Here is a 6632-nt window from a genome sequence, read left to right on the forward strand (position 1 = left end):
TGTGAGTGTTTCTGTATTGTTCTGATAAAACTTTAAAATATTGAGAGCAGATTATCCAATTCAAATCCAACCATTCTATGTTTTCCTGTCTTGTCTTATTGTGGTAGTCTGTTTCCTGTCTTTAATGAAGTTTTGACTTTGTATTGCGTAGACCAACCTGCGTGCTTTCTCTCTCAGCTCCTTTACCGCTGGATTAAAACTTCCAGTGGAACTTATTTTCAGTCCTAAATAATGTAATGTGTACAGTAAAGTCAATTTATTCCTAATGTGAAGCTGTGTGTGTTTCCTTGAGATCTGGATCTTTTCTGAAAATTCATTGTCTTTGTCTTTTGAGTGTTTACTGCCAGGGCCCAGGTCTGACAGTACTGCTCCAGCAGGTCTGCTGTAGACCCTGTTCTGTAGGGGACAACAGAACCAGGTAATCTGCATAGAGCAGGAACTTGATCTCAGAGTCGTGAGTGAGACCAGGTGCTGCTGATTCCTCTAGGATGGAGACCAGTTGGTTAATATAGATGATGAATAGAGGACTCAGACAGCATAGAGACCAGTTGGTTAATATAGATGATGAATAGAGGACTCAGACAGCATAGAGACCAGTTGGTTAATATAGATGATGAATAGAGGACTCAGACAGCATAGAGACCAGTTGGTTAATATAGATGATGAATAGAGGACTCAGACAGCATAGAGACCAGTTGGTTAATATAGATGATGAATAGAGGACTCAGACAGCATAGAGACCAGTTGGTTAATATAGATGATGAATAGAGGACTCAGACAGCATAGAGACCATTGGTTAATACAGATGATGAATAGAGGACTCAGACAGCATAGAGACCAGTTGGTAATATAGATGATGAATAGAGGACTCAGACAGCATAGAGACCAGTTGGTTAATATAGATGATGAATAGAGGACTCAGACAGCATAGAGACCAGTTGGTTAATATAGATGATGAATAGAGGACTCAGACAGCATAGAGACCAGTTGGTTATATAGATGATGAATAGAGGACTCAGACAGCATAGAGACCAGTTGGTTAATACAATGATGAATAGAGGACTCAGACAGCATAGAGACCAGTTGGTTAATATAGATGATGAATAGAGGACTCAGACAGCATAGAGACCAGTTGGTTAATATGATGATGAATAGAGGACTCAGACAGCATAGAGACCAGTTGGTTAATATAGATGTTGAATAAGATGACGTCCTCAAATGTCCTGTTTTGTCTCAGAGGAGAGAAGAAACTAGAAAATATTTATATTTCTCAACAGACATCACACAAGTTTCACGGTTTTTTGTAATGAAAACATTCCCTCAAACCAATTCATCGTCTATTGTCTACTTGCTATTCCTGTTCTGGTAATATATTTTGCACAACAGCTCCTCCTACTGGCTGTAATCCACAGCCTCTTGGCAAATATTCCTACTATGATGCAAAACAACAATTTTTTGCGTCATCAGAAGTTTTTTTTCTAGAGACACATACAGAGATCGCTCGTCCAGGAGCACATGAGGGAAGGAAGCACGGGTATTCAAAAATACTGATACAAAGCTTAATACTAATTGGTGAAATATGCCTTTAAGGGACTTATTTGGGCAACCTGATATTAAGGAATTCCAGTGGTCCAACCTGGAAGTAACAAATGCATGGACTAGTTGTTTTGAGACAGGATATTACTAATTTGTAAATAAAATAAAAATGGCTATTGTGAGATTGTTTCAACGGATACATCCGGATCCAAACTGACTCCTAGAAAACTCTTATAGTTGTCTGTGATTTGTTATAATAGTTTAACATGAAATCAAAGTCCTGAGTATATTCTGAGGAAAACAACGGTCCCTTTCCGTTATTCATTAGTTTTATGAACCTTACTCATCTCTTACTATATCTGACCCACTGTTTACCATCAGACCAAAATCCATTGACTGACTTTACCCCCTAAGGTCATCAGCCCCTCTGACCAAATGCCCCCCCCCCCCCCCCCCCCCCCCCCCGCTCCATTTCCTGGAATCCATCAGCCTGACTGTATAAAAGGACCTTCACCATAACCAGATGATATGAAGCTGCATCCGACCCAACATGATGAAGACCTCTGGAGTTTCACGCTGCTGCTGCTGCTCGGCTTCGTCTCCGCAATGAAACCTCGAAAGCAAACCACCGTCTCCTCCAGACCTCTACGCTGCTCTGAGAGACCCTGACCCGCCTCCGGTCCAGCTGAAGGCCGACGTGGCTACAGGTAGACTCAGACCTCTTCACACCAGGTCCCAGCAGGGCAGAAATATCCAGAAGGAGAGAAATATGGATTTACTATGTTATGGATCAAATAGGTCTGAGAATACTGATTATGTTCATTGTAGATTAATATGTAGAATATCTTCTAGATGAATGGATGAGATTATAGATTAATATGTAGAATATCTTCTAGATGAATGGATGAGATTGTAGATTAATATGTAGAATATCTTCTAGATGAATGGATGAGATTGTAGATTAATATGTAGAATATCTTCTAGATGAATGGATGAGATTGTAGATTAATATGTAGAATATCTTCTAGATGAATGGATGAGATTGTAGATTAATATGTAGAATATCTTCTAGATGAATAAATGAGTTGTTCTGTCTCTAAAATATTAATCAGTTTCCCAAAATCCCAACATGACGTCTCCAAATGTCTTGTTTTGTCCACAACTCAAAGAAATTCAGTGTCCTGTCCCAGAGGAGAGAAGAGACTAGAAAATATGAATATTTTACAAACTGATATCACACAAGTTTGATATCCATTTTAATTAAAAAATGACTCAAACCGATTCATTGATTATAAAAATAGTTTGAGATTCCTTTGATGACTGACAGCTGATCCATGCAGCTCTACAGCAACGTCTCAATGAACTGAAGTTCAGAAAATGAAGCTAACAAGAAACTGTCTCTGATCCTGCAGAACGAGACCAGCTGAGGGCTGAAGTGGACCAACTGAAGGCTCAGGTGGACAAGCAGAAGACGACTGGAAAAGCTGAATCAACAACAACAAGGTATTGCTCTCTCGGTTCAACTGTGTAGAGTAAAGTTCAGCTTATCATTTATTCTAAATAACTGAAACTGCAGCGGTTAGAATCATGATTCATTTGATCTACGTAGTTGTTCTTTCTCTCGGCTGCTTCTAGGATTATTCTCATGATTGACTCAAAACTCCACAGCTACTTTAAGTATTTTTTAATTCCAGGTACTTGGAGTTCTCTAGGAAGTCTACCACCTGCTGTTTTCTTCTAGAATGATGACAGACTTTAACTCTAACTGTCAAGCTTCAATACAGATAATGATTTTTTATGTTTTCGAAGTATTAGAGGAGATAGGACTGAAAATGATTTTGATGATTTTTTTTAAATTACATTGCTCTCTCTCTCTTCTCTCTCTCTCTCTCTGTCTCTCTCTCCTCTCCATCTCTCTCTCCTCTCTCTCGCTCTCTCTCTCTCTCTCTCTCTTCTCTCTCTCTCTCAGTCCAACAGGTTGCATTCTCAGCCTCTCTGCTGGCTGAAAGCCGAGGATCAACTCTGGGACCCTTACCAACGGCGATGACCCTGATCTTCAAAAACGTCCAAACCAACATCGGAAACGCCTACAGCTCAACCACAGGTAGCTCTGATATTATATTAATATGTTTTAGTGATTGACTGATTGGAACATTTTGGAAAATCTGTCCTGTAGGGTAACATTACGGCTTGTTTCTCCCTGATGATGAACATCTGTCCTGTAGGGTAACATTACAGCTTGTTTCTCCCTGATGATGAACATCTGTCCTGTAGGGTAACATTACAGCTTGTTTCTCCCTGATGATGAACATCTGTCCTGTAGGGTAACATTACAGCTTGTTTCTACCTGATGATGAACATCTGTCCTGTAGGGTAACATTACAGCTTGTTTCTCCCTGATGATGAACATCTGTCCTGTAGGGTAACATTACAGCTTGTTTCTACCTGATGATGAACATCTGTCCTGTAGGGTAACATTACAGCTTGTTTCTCCCTGATGATGAACATCTGTCCTGTAGGGTAACATTACAGCTTGTTTTCTCCCTGATGATGAACATCTGTCCTGTAGGGTCACATTACAGCTTGTTTCTCCCTGATGATGAACATCTGTCCTGTAGGGTAACATTACAGCTTGTTTCTCCCTGATGATGAACATCTGTCCTGTAGGGTAACATTACAGCTTTTTTCTCCCTGATGATGAACATCTGTCCTGTAGGTACATTACAGCTTGTTTCTCCCTGATGATGAACATCTGTCCTGTAGGGTACATTACAGCTTGTTTCACCTGATGATGAACATCTGTCCTGTAGGGTAACATTACAGCTTGTTTCTCTCCCTGATGATGAACTCTGTCCTGCAGGGTACTTAACAAGCTTGTTTCTACCTGATGATGAACATCTGGTCCTGTAGGGTAACATTACAGCTTGTTTCCCCCTGATGATGACATCTGTCCTGTAGGGTAACATTACAGCTTGTTTCTTCTTTTCTCCCTGATTATGAACATCTGTCCTGTAGGGTAACATTACAGCTTGTTTCTCCTGATGATGAACATCTGTCCTGTACGTCCCCCAGGTCTGTTCACTGCCCCGGTGAAAGGAGCGTACCACTTTGATTGGACGACCGGTGCATATGGAGACCACAGCCACGGTTCAGGGCTTGGTTGCTCAAGAACTCACAGAAGGTTTTCATGGCATTTGAGGATCAGAAGACGGTTTCATGACCACCTCTAAAGGCGTCACCCTGCTGCTGGAGGCGGGAGACTCGTGTCTGTGCTCCTGTTGGCAAGCGGATTAGCGTTTGACGATTATAATCACCACACCACCTTCAGTGGACACCTGGTGTTCCCCATGTGAGACAGAAACAGCAGCTCTGTGTCAGGTTGTTGTTGTCTTAAACAAGTCTTCATAGCACGTCATAGATTTGATCTGATTTCCTCTGCATCCAAATAATAAGTAATGATTGTAGACAGGTATCTTTCTTCCTTCAAATATAAACTGGTTAATGTTTCAGATTCTCTTCTTGTTTCTGTCATTTTAATCAAATAAACATATCATTGCCATTCCTTATGTGAACGTTTCTTTATTCGTTTTGTGTCAATTTTATCTTATATTGTGGATTTGTAGCCTGTCCCATGTTGATCATGTGATGTTGTCCCATAGTGATCATGTGATGTTGTCCCATAGTGATCATGTGATGTTGTCCCATATTGATCATGTGATGTTGGCTCTAGGTAAAATGTTACCATTAATTGCATTGCATGCAGTTCTTCTTATCAACCACGTGGGGGTACTGTTGGTCCCTAGTGGGTTCAGAATCCAGAACACAACACATGCTGAGGAGAGACAGACAGACTCTACTCTACTGGAGACTAATGGAGAGACATGACAGAGGACTCCAGAAAGACAGACAAGCAGACAGACACCACACACACACACACACAACACACACACACACACACACACACCACACACACACACACACACACACACACACACAAACACTAGTAGAATATTGTCACCCTTATCATGCAAGCCAGCAGAATAGTATATTTTGTATAGCTTGGCTTACTAAATGAATGAAAACAAAATATCAAAGGTAATTTAACCTGCATCTCATTAAGACTTTCCCTTCCAGTATGCAACCACGTGGCGGCCATCTTACCAGGGTTACGTTTTAGAATTGCTTCAATTGGAACCAATGGGGAAAGGTCAAGGTCAAGGTCAAAGTTTATTTTTATGGCACATTTACAAACAGTCACTACCGCCCCAAAGTGCTGTACAATTATAGATAACAACATAAGAAAAAGGCATAACAAATATTTTGTTTTTACCACTGAACTGATCTGTTTATTGAGTTTAAAAGAACCGTCAATAAAAACAAGACTTTTTACAAATGGGCAGCAGTTTGAGAACATTGGACCAAGAGCATTGTTAAAACCAGAGACTTCGGGCTCCCCAAAAATTACAACTTCAGTTTTTTAACATTTAAGTTAAAAAAATTCAATGACGTCCAGTCTTTTACTTCATGTAGGCATTTACACAGAGCTTCACCTGAGTTTGTTTTAGAATTCAAAGGTAGGTAAATCTGGACGTCATCTGCAAAGCAGTGAAAGGAAATGTTGTATTTTAGGAAGACTGATCCCAGTGGCAGCATATACAGCGAGAACAAGACTGGGCCTAAAATTGAGCCTTGAGGCACCCCGCTGTCAATCGGGGCTTTATTAGAGTAAAAAGGCCCAAGGTTTACAGAAAAAGACCTGTCTGTCAGATAGGACTGAAACCACTGACTGAAATGACTGAAAGAGGCTCATGTTGTCTTTATAATCCTCCATATTTCTACCAATACATCAATTGGTTTTCATTTAAAGTAATGACCATTAGACACTCAAACAAAAAATAGAGGTTTTGGGTGGATTTATGTTTATTTTATTATTTATATGCAGGTAATAATTTAATTTTATTCAATTTTACCTGAACTTAATATGTAAACTCTTTGGTATTCTGAATGCTAATATACGGTAAACTATTTTTTTAATGTAGAAATCTTCAATCGATTCGGTATTAAGGTCGATAGAGAGGTAGTTACGATAAGGCACA

At 40.0% G+C, this 6632-nt stretch overlaps 1 pseudogene; it reads left to right on the top strand.

Moving 5' to 3' along the window:
* Positions 1-1515: 1515 nt before the first annotated feature.
* Positions 1516-5097, top strand: LOC116679307 (complement C1q tumor necrosis factor-related protein 3-like; annotated as a pseudogene).
* Positions 5098-6632: the final 1535 nt, after the last annotated feature.

Source organism: Etheostoma spectabile, unplaced genomic scaffold (assembly GCF_008692095.1).
Source record: "Etheostoma spectabile isolate EspeVRDwgs_2016 unplaced genomic scaffold, UIUC_Espe_1.0 scaffold00010287, whole genome shotgun sequence".
Lineage (NCBI taxonomy): Eukaryota > Metazoa > Chordata > Actinopteri > Perciformes > Percidae > Etheostoma > Etheostoma spectabile.